The 13777-nt window shown below is 47.5% G+C and overlaps 1 protein-coding gene across 1 annotated transcript in view; it reads right to left on the reverse strand.

Annotated features, from left to right (window-relative positions):
- Window positions 1–4482, reverse strand: part of CCDC148 (coiled-coil domain containing 148) — a 47996-nt gene extending 43514 nt beyond the window's left edge. The window contains exon 1 of the mRNA XM_041408232.1: window positions 4415–4482. The gene's annotated coding sequence lies outside the window, so the exon portion shown is untranslated. The remainder of the gene's footprint in view (window positions 1–4414) is intronic.
- Window positions 4483–13777: the final 9295 nt, after the last annotated feature.

Raw genomic sequence — 13777 nt, forward strand, 5'->3', positions numbered from 1 at the left:
ATAATCTTTCTGCATACACGTTTTCCTTGTTGCCTCCTTATTCAGAAGTATCCCTAGACTTCAGCCTGACATTCTGTATCCCTGCTCTGGTAAGAAAGATTACAATTTGGTTAATTTCTCAACATTTTTTCTAGCCTCATACACAAACTAGTAAGAAGATAGGCAATATTTTGTTCAGCAACTGTAGCAGTTGGTAGAAACTGCAAAGGATTTTAGCAGACCTTCCCCTGTCCTTGAGCAGATAGAAGCACCTGCATTGCTCAGAACTGGGGTGGTGAGGGATTTTTTATTTCTTTGTGGGCTTTGGGGAGAGTTGTTTTGGGCTTTGGTTGGGTTTTTTTTTTTTTTTTTTTTAAGGTTTTTTACACAACAATCACAAGCTTAGGACCTGAAAACCCACAGAACAGACCAACTGCTGATGACCTTGTCTTTACTGGACATCTCACTCAGCATTTCCTGCCATCTTTTCTCCAAATAATTTTCTTGGCTGTTGCCAGGCTGCCTGCTTATTCCCAGGTGCCGCAATATCCCAGAGGAACCCGGACCTACAGGTGCACACCTGATGAAACCTGATTTCACCATTAGCTGGCTTCAGCAGCACAGCTCACTTAAGGACATCCCTTCTCCTGCTGCCCCTCACACAACACCCTCACTCCACTCCTGGGACCACGCTACCACTGATCCAACTGAAAAAATGAGGGCACGTATGCCAGGGAGGTTTCTGGGGAAGCTGGATCGATTCCATAACGCAGCTCCCTGCACAGTTGCAGGATCCTGTTGCTGGCACTGGAAAAGCTGGAGAGAAATATCATTACAGGGCATTATTGTCCTTCCCATGGCAGCTGGGCTTGAGCCAGAGCACAGGGAAGCTGGTGGTCATGCTGAGCATTGTGCACCATCTACAATCAAATACTCCTACTTGGTGCTTCAAAGCCATGCAAGAAAAAAAAAAGAAAATGCAAGCAACCTGTCAGTATCCAGTAGTTTTCCCTCAATATTTTGTTTTACCACTGGGAAAGAGTAATATCTATCCACAGCAGAGCAGTAATTTTGAATGGCACTGTCTGAAACAGCACATTTCTATAAAAGCCCTCACTGAAAAAGCAAAATGTCAGCCCACCACTTTCCTCAGAAATACACCTGTTAGGTGCCTTACCTCCCCAGTTAAACAATAAAAAGCAGGAGAACATTTAGTGCTTTCTATACCAAGTGAAATTACAGTTTCAAAATTACCCAAAATCAATTGTATTGTGATTGACTGAGTTGCTGTGTCATCAACATAATGGTTTGCAGTAACTTTTGAAATCAAACTGTAGGTTTTAATGAGAGGAAAGAAACCTACACATCTAAATAACTCCCCCTGTGAGCACTAAACAGCTGCTCATGTGTTAGCCTGCCATGAGCATCACTCTCTCCTCCAGGTGTTTTTTCCCCCAAACCTTCATAATTTCAGTATCTGGAAGAGATTACAGTTAAAGTGGGTAGCATTAACTAGCTTCCAGCAGAAACCAAACCACAGCCCCCAGCCTCCCCCAAATAACCCCCCAAAACCAAACCAACCAAATTCACAAAAACAAAATAAAAAGCAGAAAAAAAGAGGAAAACAAAAGATCCACCAAGAAACAAAGCAACACTGCTTTTGTGAGTGATATTTATCACTAAAATTAAAAGATAGGCATGTCAATGTTCTGCAAGGGCTGTAAACATCTGTGGAATATATTATATATATAAAGCACGACTCAATTATGGATTAATTTCAGAATAGATTAAACAAAGCAGAAAAACATATCAATGACTGGAAATGCTGAAGAAGCACAAGAGCAGCAAGACAACTAGCAAATACCTGTCAACAACATTGCCATCTGAACCACAGCAAGAGGAGCACAGTCAGTTTAAGGGGTCAGATTAAAGGCTCTAGAGAAACCAGTACAGTCCCAAAGGAAAACATGAGACTAGGTTGTTGCAAATTGCAAACAGAGTGGAATCATGGCTTTCCAAATGAGAATGATACAGACCATCTCACTTGCAAGTTGCATCCAGAAGAAGGTGAAAAAAAAAAATAAAAAAGAAAATGGACTCTTGTTTGCGGCCAATTAAAAAAATTATGTAAGAATTTAAACGTATATTTGACAAAGGCCACTTTCAGCTAATAGGATAAGAAATCAAGAATCACCCCCCATGACATTGCACTGGCAAGTTAAAATGGGGCTCTTCCCATAGCCCATGTCATCCCTGTTGGACAGGACTGCTGCACTGGGACACAGCAGTCAATTAGATAATGTATTGGCTGCTCGGGGTGCCAAAACAAATAAACCAGCTACGAGGGTATGACGAACACCAGGCAGAATGAAACAGCTTTTCCCCACTGACAGTCCTTCAACATATTTCCAAATCTGACAGGACCTCTCAATTCTTTCTTCTACTTCTGTGCCAAAACAAACCCGCTCCAGATCCCTTTCTCTTTCCCAACAGCACTTCTTATCCTTTCCCATCTCGCCCCAAGGGGAAACTGAAGCACAGGGAGCCCTTGCAACGCGGCTCCGCAGGGACGCGGGCACCTGGAGCAGCCTGTTCCTGATCACCTGGAGCAGCCCGAACCGGGGCGGGCTGGGGATGGCATTGTGCCCATCCTGCCCGCAGGCTGTGCCTTCCACAGCCCCCACAAGGACAGCCAGGAACAGGTCCATTTACTGAGGGCAAGTCAGCGTCCTCCTTTCCCCAAAGCTGTTATCTGTGAAAGCCAAGCCAGCATAATAACACCCAAATTACAGGTGAAAACCAGTTGAGACTGATTTGAAACTAATTTAATTAATCCACTACACCTTTGGTAGAAGCAACCTTGCAACTAAGGAAGGTCACAGTTCTCACGCATCCTGCACTTTCTCTTCCCTTTATTCTAGATCTAGTTAGTTCACATTTTATCTTTCCTTTACTCCAGCTCTCCACCCTCATTTGACCCTTCTCCCACTTATTTTATTTCACACCTGCTACTCCTTATTTTACTAAGTTTCTACTGTTATTCCCCTCAGCTCCTGTTTCCCATTTCCTAGACAGACACCACCCTTTTAGTTTGGTAATATTTTATATGTAGTTCACGTGGTATAACTCATGAGATTTTTCAGAGCCGTGAGGACCCAAGACTCCTGTTTACAGCTGCCAAGCATCTTCCATGTGGATATCATCATAATGTATTCCTACTGCATTATTCAACATACAAACAGCTATGAAAATAGCAACAAACTCCTCAGAGATTAAATATCTTACCAATAGCCGACACGGTTTCCATGTAGCAATTGCATTCCAGTGGGGAATTCAGAGAAGAGACTACATGAGTTTAGAGGTGGCTCTCCATGTTCAGCTACCTCCTCCTTGTTACCTGCAGTTCCCTCCCAAGCAGAGGCTAACGAAGGACATAATTCTACCTGCAGCATCAGCACCACTTAAACCACATCACGAGTTCACGTGTCCTGATGCCTAAAGTAAAACGACGGTTCACCCCATCAAACACTAAACCGAAAAACTGAGCTGGATGGAAAACAGACACCAGTGACAATGTGGATACGTTTTTCATGTTCCTTTACAGCAGGCTTTCTACACCATCCCATCTAAACAAGAGGGGAAGGGGGTGAATAAAGCAGCCTCTTGAGACAGCAAGAGCTGCTGATTGCAGTGGCCATTTGGATTTGGCTCCTCTGAGCCATTTACAGCGTCATTCAATGAAGTGCAGAGTGTCGATCGCTATCGGACCTGCACGGCGGGAGGAGAGAATAAGTAAATGGAAACCAGCCACACCTGGGCTACACCGGGACAGTCTGTCCGGGAAGGAGAGGAATGGCCCCAGCCAGACTCCCGAGACACACCGAGATGGCGAGTCCAGGACGGGCATGGGATGCAAAAAGCTGATCAAGCATTTAACACGCCCAAAGCCTGTTATTGAAATGTTTTACGGCGGTTTTAGGGATACTGGCTTTTCTTTTGTACGTCTGTGATTCCTCACACGCCATCAAGAGAGTTCGGCTGCTACTGGAAGCTTAAAATGGTAGGATGTTCAAACAGTGTGGAAAGCGTCGTTCCCAAACACCCGGGCTCGGCCCGTCGGCTCTGGGCTGCGCGCTCCGCCGGTACCGCGACGCCGCGGCCCACGGGAGCGGCAGGCCGGGCGGGCAGCCAGCCGGGCCGAGCTCCGCGCCCACGCGGGGCACCGCGGGCCCGTGGCACAGCGTGACGGGCAGGCGGGCCCGGCGAAGCCCCCGGAGCTCCGGGCTGCTCCCCCGGCGGGGCAGGAGGCGGCCGGCACCGCGGGACGGGCACGCCCGGCCATCGCGGGCAGCCCGCACCGGCCATTTTGCAACCGGCTGCTCCGTCCATCCACCCGCTCACGCACCGCTCGCCCCTGCCGCGCTCGGACACTCACCGCGATGGGTCGGGCGGGCGGCGCCGGAGCAGCCTCCCGTCCCCACGGGCTGTCCCGGCGGAGCTGCCCCAGGCACGGGTCGGGGTGAGGTGAGGTGAACTGGGGGTGGGTTGGGGTGGGTCGGGTCGGGTCCGTCCCGTCCCGTCCCGTCCCGTCCCGTCCCGTCCGCGCCGTCTCCCCCACACGGCATCGGTAACCACGGCAACCTCAAGTGGCGCCGCCATTGGCGGGTTTAACGCGGAGCAGCAGCCAATGGGGAGCCTCCCCAGGCCGCGCTTGGCCAATGGGGGTGGGCGCCGGGCCGGGCGGCGCGTGACGCGGCGCGCGGGCGGGGCCCCGCAGCGCCGCGCGGCCCCGGGCGGGTACACGGCGGGGGCTGCGGGGGACGGCGGAGCGGGGCGGCCGCGGGGCCCAGCGTCCGCTCCGGCGTGCCCCGGAGTCCCAGGCTTCGGCTGCCGCCGCGGGGTTCCCGGGCGTGCCTGGCCGCGCTGCCGTCGCGGTGTTCCCTGCGCCGGATTTAAACATGGGTTTTTCACCCTTCGTGTGACCGCAGAATGAGCCGCGCTCCCGCCGCCGAGTACCGGGAGCCGCGGAGCATCCTCGGCCCGCGCACCGGGAGCACGTCTCTTGGGGCCGTGGTAACTTCTTGCGGTGTTTTCCGCCCGTCTCCGCTCACATCCGCGGGGCCGGCGGCGGGGCAGCGCGTGCCGGGTGCGGGCACCGCCGCGGCCCGCGGGGCCGGGTGGCCGTGCCGCCGGCTGGCCGTGCCTCGGGCACGCTGCAGTGTGTGCGGGAGCAGAAAGTGCTCTGCAGGTGCCGGTAACCGAGTGCGACTGCCGCGGCTGGGGCTGGGAGAGCTGGGAAATGAAGTCTCGCAGCAATAAAATACATGCTGATGCTGAACCCAGGCTGTTTCAGCACAGAAAAACCAGAGTTGATGACTCAAGCCCCCTCTGGTCCATTTCTCCTCCCGGCACCAGTTCACCGGCAGAGAACTGAGTGTTTCTGAAATGCCTCTGTTTGCCCCATAGACCTTTGTACTTTTTTTTTTTTTTTAAATAGCCTCCCGCTCCCTGTTAATTTTACATTAGTCATTGCTTCCAGATTCGCCTGTTTGAAGGAAAAGGTGTGGTTGGACTGAGAGCACTAGTGTTGCATGAGCTGGCTTTTCAGTTTTTTCAGCATTGTCAATTTTTGATAAATTGGAGTTTCGCGATTAGGAGATGACAAGGATGATAATGTTTTCCCCTTAACTAATAACTGTATTTTTGAGGTCAACATCAAATACTTTGTTCATTGCGATAGAGATATGGGGAACCTGCTAAATGTGCTTGTTTAGTTTATGAAGAGAGAGTAATTCAGTCAGGTTCATCACGTTTAAAGTGGAGGGAGTGTGTGTTGGGGGCAAAAGCTTTTTGTTGGCATTTATATCCTGCAATGTTTCTGTTAAGCATTACAATGTTATACGCAAGTAAATGTAACCTGACTGTGGAAAGGTAGGTGCAGTAACTTTCTCCTTCTGTTGAAAATGCCTGTGAAGCGCTGCTGCTGAAATAAGATGCTATTAATATTTTTAATTAAGGTAGAAAAGCTGATAGGCCCTTTCCAGTAAAAACTGTGTCTTTTTTCCTTTCATCCTGTTAGATGTTCAGCACAAATAGCAGTACTGATACCAGAAGTTCTGCTTTGAAACACAGTTGGACAAAGTTTTGTGGGAATCATCTTCTGTGCGAGGGGAGAATTTGTTCTAATTTTTCTTAGAATGTCAACAAGATAACGCCTTTTGGAGTTTGCATGTTTCAATAGTAATGCAGGATCCTTTTATAATGAGCGGTTGCATTGAGTAACTCAATGTAAACAAGGAAAGTTATAGGATACACCACCTTTTTATAGAAGCTTCTTGCAATAGCAAAACAGCATCTGTAGTGCATTTTGAGGTATTTTTGATATTCAGCATATGCTATGTACAAATAATAGTAATCTTAATTAGTAATGTGTTTGCTGTTTAGTGTAGAAATCTGCATGCACTGAGAGAAGACTCTGGAGAAAAGCTGCATTTTAAATGAACAGCAAACATAAATAAGAAGTTCATGTACTTCTGCTTCACTTTATGTAGATTATTTCAATACATTTAGTACAGACGAAGAGCTAAAGCAGTTCTGAACTATGGGACTGTGTGAGTAATGCCTACATTTTGTTATGGGGAGGTTTGTTTTTTTTCTTAATTGCGATGCTGAAAGTAATCAAGTCCTGCAACATTTGGTTGTTTGGTGCAGGAAAGCGGTGGCTAGTTCAGTGAGCTTTACAGCAGACCAGGGCAGTGCCCGGGATGAGAGCAGTGCCCGGGAGCAGAGCGTTCCTGGCAGGCTGCCGTGGGTGGGACCCCGCTGCAGGAGCCGCGTGTCCGGAGCCTGCCCTGCTGGGAGCAGCAGCTCCGTGTGCCAGGCTGCGTGGGACCCCGCTGCCAGGAGCTGCTGCAGGCACTGCGTGTTCTGCTACCTTGTACAACACGCGTGCCGACGTCTCCCGGGAGCTTGTGTTGCTGCGGGTCAGAATTCTGGAATTTTCAGCATTTTTGGTTAGGTTTGGTGGTTGTTTTTTGTCTCAAGCAAAAATATGACGTTAAATCCTTATGAATATGGCATGTACTGCCAGTCCAGAGTTAAACTGGTTTGAACTTTAGTAATGAAGTGGGAAAAGAGAAAGGCCTGGCATAGCTTTGTGTGCGAGTGACCAGAGACCAGATGTGAACCTGGGCTGTTGGGCATGGCCAGTAGCTATCGCTTGCTACTTGCCTCCGCCTTGATTGCAATATTGCTGACAACAAGGCAGTTCAAATGCTAGTGAAGATGGGGAGTGAACACACAACCACGGCCAAGCCCAGCGCCAGGGCCTGTGGAAATGGCCCTTCCCAAGGGCCCTGGCGGCAGAACTTGGGAATGGAGCTGGAGGGGATGATGGCACCGAGCAATCTCTGGGCGTGCTTGGGAGCTTTGCTGATTCTCAGCTGCTTTTCCTAAGGCCTGTGAGATGTCCTAGTTCATTGGATAACTTCTCATGTTCTTTTATCCAAACAGAATACTCATTTATTCTGCTAGGGGGAGGTTTGTGGAGGGAGGGGAGGAGGTAGATAAAGACAGCCAAAAACTGCCTCTGGTGACCTTCCCAAAGCTTTTGCTTGCACGGAAGAAAATCCCAGTGTCTTGTCAGTTAAATCTCTGCAGCTGGCAGCAGCGTTCAGACCTTTGCTCCTCTCTGCCTTGCTGCCCTTAGTACCTCTCTCCTTTATTTTGAGGCAGACAGGAGAGGCCTGGATTTCAGGAGGAAGCAAAGAGTCCATCATTTTCACACAAGATTAATTATTTTCTTTTTTGGTAGTGGAGTCTCGACTCTGTCATTTGAAAGGGGAGGCTGAAGGAGAAGGGTCTGGGAGTGGTGTGTCATGGTGGCTCAGCTGGGCCGTGGGAGGCTGGAGGCCGTGGTTGCATGCCATGGAGCAGCTGTATGTCCACGCCCAGGGCAGCCGTGGGTCCAGGCCCAGGGAGGCTGGGGAACGGCCATGTGTCCAGGCCCAGGGTAGCTGTGTGTCCAGGCCCAGGGAGGCCACGGGGCGGCCATGTGTCCAGGCCCAAGGTGGCCATGTGCCCAGGCCCATGGAGGCTGTGGAGCAGCCGTGTGTCCAGGCCCAGGGCAGCCATGTGTCCAGGCCCAGGGTGGCGATGTGCCCAGGCTCATTGAGGCCGTGGAGTGGCCATGTGTCCAGGCCCAGGGCAGCCGTGTGTCCAGGCCCATGGAGGCCGTGGAGCAGCAGTGGGTCCAGGCCTAGCGAGGCCCAGGGTGGCCGTGTGTCCAGGCCCAGGGAGGCCCAGGGCAGCCGTATGTCCAGGCCCAGGGAGGCTGTGGGGCAGCCATGTGTCCAGGCCCAGGGCAGCTGTGTGTCCAGGCCCAGGGAGGCTGTGGGGCAGCCATGTGTCCAGGCCCAGAGCGGCCATGGAGCAGCCATGTGTCCAGGCCTAGGGAAGTGACTCCAGCACAGGCTTGTCCTCCTTTCAGGATGGGCTGTGTGAGTCAGCCCTCCTTCCTGAGGAGCGAGTGGTGTCTGCTGGGAACCGGCCCGGCCAGTTCCCTGCTGCCTCTCCTTGCCTTTCCTCCCTGCCAGCAGGAAGGCAGAGCCTTTGGCTGCCGGGATCCGTGGAGAATGTCTGGGGCTGTCTTCAACTTTCTGGTCCTCTTCATGGCATCCCACTCTTACAGGAAAACAAAGATGATTACAGAAAGCTGGGAAAAATCCATTCTTTGAGTATGGCGTTTTTAAATAAGGTGCCATTTTAACAGAGTTTATATTAAAAGGCATGCTTTTGTTGTACATGCTTTCCTACATTAATTTTAAGCAATTTTACTATATTAAGAAAAAGAAATTGCTATTTTTCTCCAAAATGTCTCTGTGACCATCTATTATAGATCTTCCCCCCTTTTTTAAACTTTGCACAGCATTTTAGAGATTTTACCTAGGTGAGTAAGAAATTTCCTTACTAGGAATTGAAGACCAGTCAGCTTCCTGTTTAATTTATTTTAAAAATAATTTAAAATATGTCTTTAGTGGAGAAAATAAAACCAGGAGTTGTTACTTTATTTGAGAGTCATTAAACTATTTTTCAAGAAATAAGTAAAATTAACTCTCCCATGTAGTGTTCTAACTGAAATGTAGTGTGGTTTTGTGAACCTTCAATTAACATTGTAGTTGATCTAATGTTTTGATTGGTGTTGTGATGAATTCATTATTAAAGAGCAGAAAGGAATCTGTTGTTAATTCTTTGAAGGTGCACAAGTTGAAACTTGCATTCTGCATCGCAGCTCAGTGGGGGGATTTTTAATGTATTTACTGTTTGTGCATGGGTTGGTGGTTGTGGGCAGTGAATGAAATCCCCCTGCGGCTATGGGATCTATGGGATGTGTGAGGGAGATGGTTCACAGCCCCTGTGCAGGGATGAACTGGCCTTCAGGGTTCGCTGAGTTTGTGCAGAGGAGCTTGGGGCTCCAGGCCAGAGGAGCTTGGGGCTCCAGGTCAGAGGAGCTTGGGGCTCCAGGTCAGAGGGGCTTGGGGCTCCAGGTCAGAGGAGCTTGGGGCTCCAGGCCACCATTCCCTGACGAGGGAGGTGCATCTCAGAGCATTGCATGGGGGAGTCCTGATGGGGTTTGCTTGTCTTGGGGCACCTGTTCTGGCTGGCAGTAGGGGTAGCTCTGCATCAGGTTGGTCCAAGAAATGCCCTTAGACTGACTGGGGCCACCTCCAGAGGCAGCAGGAGCAAGAGGGAGAATGTCCCGGGAGGAGGTGGTGGGGCTGAAGGCAGGAAGGTAGGGGCAGTTTTCCTAGTGCAGGTAGGGCAAGGAGTAGCAGAGATCTGGGAGCAAGTGAGGAAAAGAAGGAGCTGTGGTGTGATGCCAAATATTGCTTTTTGTCCTATGAGGTCCAGCTGTAAGGAACAAGGAAGAAGCATTAAAAATTTTCTGGATTTCTGTTTGTTTCTGTAGGTGCCAAAAACTTTTTCTGTCTTTATCTTCTTATCAAAAGCTCCTCATCTTCTGTCTGTGGTGTGGCAAGCCAAAGACTATCATCTGGGCTATGCTTTTAACAGATTTTTATAAATGGACTCAAAAACATTTGCATTACACGTGTCCGAATAGAAAGCACCTAATCTATCCCTTGGTTTTCTCTATATGGTCTTAATGCCATCTGTGCTAGAAATCTGATGTGGATGGGAGATTTCCATCTTCTGGTGGATTTCTGTCCTCTTCCCCAGGAAGGCAGCAGCAGGCAGTGCATCCTAGGTGCTCCCAGAGGAAACCTCTTCAGTTCCAAACCCAAAGGAAACCTCTTCAGTTCCAAACCCGTGTTCTTCGCTGTCTAGCCTTGGCAGAACTTCCTGTTGTGTAGCCCAGCAATTAAGTATTGGCACATTTGTTATCATACTGGTAAATCTGATTGGTGAAAACTAAAGCCACAGAAACTCAGCTCTCTCTGAAATGAGTTCAGACAAATGATAATTCTTTAACTTCCATGTCAATGTGACAGGCTTAAAGCTGAAGCATCTTGTATCTTTCACAAAATGAACCCAAGACAGTGTATGTAATGTAGCTGATTTCAGTGGCTTCTGGACAAGTGGAGCACTGGACTGTTAACTGGAGACATTCTGTGTACAGGTATGTTTATGTAATGGTGTTTAACAACTGTCTTCTGCTAATTTGTGCTCAACTCTTGTGTAGTATCTAAAGGTACATAGGGAAACAGATCTCAGAAAGACTTAGTATTTTCATAATGTTTTTATTTAAAAACAAAATTACCTATATTCTTATTGAGAAATAACACAGCAGTATTGAAATTATAGCCTATCATGAAAGGAGATTTAATTTGTATCATACTTGTGCCTAAACTCCAAATTGACATGGCCCTCTGTGACGTAGAGGGGAGTCTGTGCTCCACAGAGCTTACAGGCAGAAAGGCAAAACTTTTGAGACAGCTGGGGAAGATACCAAGAACGTGCCTTTCTGTAACACACAGCTTATGCAGGGTGCTTGTGAGCCAGTACCAAACCTGGGCTGTGTAATTTGATTCAGCCTTAATCAAAGATATACTGACAGAGCTTGCCACCGTTGCTGCTCCATAGCCTTCATATCCTGCTTTGTCCTCAAAACTAATGTAATGAAAATACCCAGTTCCATAGTGCAGCTGAAATTTAAAATGTTGGCAGTCAGATGACTGATACAATGCATCACATGTTCCTGGGAGCATGTTTATATTTTGGACGAGAGATAAAAAAACATTGAACCCAGAAATCTCAGACTGGCTTGTGACTTGTGAGATGTGCCCGTTTGCTCTGTGTTATTTGGACTATCACACAAAGAAAGAAAATTCTGAGTTTTCTTAGTTTTGCTACTGTTCCTCAGCATAAATCATAGCAACAGCATACACTGAGATTTGGGAAATTTCACTGCCATTAAATACATTCTTTTCCAGAAGATAGTTTAAAAAAATTTCCTATTTTAATGTTTTTCACAGAATAGACAGACTGGCAGAAAAACTTCCTGTGGTTCAAGAACTTGACACTTCTTAAGGAAGTTCTGGAAGAGAGCATGCCTGTTGTGGGATGCTTTTTGTTCAGGGTGATGTAGTCAGTCTGTCAACACTCAGAGTTTTTTAATTTAGTTGTCGAACCCAGGTTATTTTTAAGCAGGAAAAAAATTCACTAGGTCATGTACTGACAGTGAGATAAAGTCAAAAAACTGCAACAACAAAAGACCCAAATCCCAAAAAAAAAAAATAAAAAATCCTGAGGATATGCAGTTAATAAGTGTTGAATTAGAAAGGCATACTGAATCCAGGAACTGGACTTGTCTGACGAGCTACTGAGTTTTATTTTGGCTAACTTGAGTGTTCTGAAAGGAACCACCCACTGTCCATTGGGAGCTGCTGCTGCATTGATCCAGTCTGGGAATGTAGTCACACAGTGGAGGAGGATGACATTTTTTGTTAAACATAATGCATTTGTTGCTGCTCATAATGGGTAGGTTTTAAATATCTTATTTACTGTTGTAAATATAGATACAAAAGAAGATATCCTGAACCACAACTTCCTGCTTTTAAGAGGTGTGAAGTGCATTAGATTTAGGAAGTCTTGCCTTGTTAGAATACAGCAAATGCTGTTTTAGTGATACAGTTCATTGTATTAGTTAATATGGTAATATTTAATTGTTTTATATTACTAGTATATTGTTTTAACCTATGATATAAATATTAATATATTTCAGACTGAAATTTGAAATACTAAAGGAAGTTACTGGTTTTTTAGATAGCAAAGATAATTCAGCTTATTGCAATTTTTCCAGGATTTTCCTTTGTTTTCTCTGTGTCTCAATGCGTCACAGCAGTCATATTGCAACAGAACAAAAATATTGCACTAAGGCAATATTCCAGGGTGGTTGTTGTTGTGGGTTTTTTTGGGGTTTTTTTTGGGGTTTTTTTGGGTTTTTTTTTTGGTTTGTTTTGTTTTTTTTTTTTTAATTTTTTGAAAGTTGAAGAATGTGCTTTATGTGCAGCAGTGCACACCGTGGGATGATGTTTCCCCCTGGTCAGGTGTTCCCAGAAGTGACCATGTGGTGAGTGAAGGCTGTTGGAAGGCTGTGTGCTCCTCTCCCAGGTAGAGCAGCTGTGGAAGTTCCAGCTCAGAGCACCCATGGCTGCATGAGACCCAGTCTGCACCAATCCAAATAACAGACCCTGCGCCAGGCTGGCCTGCTGGGGCTGCTGCAGGAACACCTGGGATCCTCCGCTCTTGGCTGAGTGCTGGAGCTGTTTTCCCAGAGTTCGCTGAATCCTGCCTTTCTAAACCGATTGTTCTCCAGCTTGGTGTTGTGATTGAGCATGGTGAAAACAAAGGACTCTGCTGCCCAGACACTTGCTGTGTTTTGAAGCGTACGCATGACCTTTTTCCTTGGAAAAAGGAAGATGGAAGCTGATTGATCGCGCTTTAGAAGAATGCCCTGGTGTGGAAAGTTCAGACAGCCCTTCCTTCAGCTGTGCAGCACTCAGGAAGGCCTCGTTCCACAGGCCAGCAGCTGCCTTCTGCTTGTATGGAATGTCCTCACAAAATGAAGAGCTGCTGACTCTGAGCAGATCACTTCTAGTGCTGCTCTTGCTTCTCTTGGAGCTGATAACTGGCTCTTCCTTCCCCCAGGTTCCCTGACACAGGCAGGCCTCTGGAAGAACTTGTTACTGTTGTCTGCATGGCAAATAGCCACCTGCCTGTGAGGGTTTTCTTTCCAAATATTTGGCATGTCTGTCTCACTTCCAAGTCTTTAGTGGGCAAACTTAAACATGTTGGAGGAAGGGGAGAGAGGCTGTGCTGCTGCATGGATTGCATTCGGCTGTTTCCCTCCTTGCACAGGATCTCACCAAGGCTACCTTAACTTTGATCTCTGGACTTGAGACTATCCTCTAGCTGACTGAAATGGTTTGCATCTTGCACAGAATTAGAGCTAGAATAGAGATTTTTATCTTGGAAAATTTTTTATCTTGGATTTTTATCTTGGAAGCAAAAATGCCTTGTAAGTCCAGAAATTCAAGGGTGGTGTGTCCTTTTCCCTAGTACAAACATAAATACTACATGTGAAAGCTCTGCTATGTCATGCTGGTAATGCCCAGGAACTAATTAACAACCAGCCCCAGAACCTCTGCTCTGGCAACTTATAACAGCCTGGGGCAGGAGGAGAGCAGGGGTGTAATTGGGATGTCTACACAGGCTTCTTAACTTTATACATTTTTACAGCATTTATTTTATCAACCCTTCCATTGTACTGCTGTCTTTT

Source organism: Onychostruthus taczanowskii, unplaced genomic scaffold (genome assembly GCF_017590055.1).
Source record: "Onychostruthus taczanowskii isolate IOZ18803 unplaced genomic scaffold, ASM1759005v1 scaffold10, whole genome shotgun sequence".
Taxonomy (NCBI): domain Eukaryota; kingdom Metazoa; phylum Chordata; class Aves; order Passeriformes; family Passeridae; genus Onychostruthus; species Onychostruthus taczanowskii.